The sequence below is a fragment of the Musa acuminata genome, chromosome BXJ2-8, assembly GCF_036884655.1.
Source record: "Musa acuminata AAA Group cultivar baxijiao chromosome BXJ2-8, Cavendish_Baxijiao_AAA, whole genome shotgun sequence".
NCBI classification, from domain to species: domain Eukaryota; kingdom Viridiplantae; phylum Streptophyta; class Magnoliopsida; order Zingiberales; family Musaceae; genus Musa; species Musa acuminata.
In genome coordinates, this window is record NC_088345.1 from 36,274,882 (window position 1) to 36,275,133 (window position 252).

Below are 252 nucleotides of genomic sequence, written 5' to 3' on the forward strand. Positions count from 1 at the left end.
TCGGTGGCAAGCAAGATTAACTCTTTATGTCGCTACATAAACATAAAAATGTGATAATACGTACATATAACATATCCTGATTCTAATTGGGATGCATGCACATTATTCAATTTTGGTGGTTTCAAATTTTATTCTTGGTTTGTCAAATCTGTGATTAGTGCTTGGCAAGTGCCCCCGGTCAATTTGCAATTTGCTTGGCTCTATGATTATAATTGTTAGTGTGATAACGTTTAGGGCTCTTCAATGTATTTT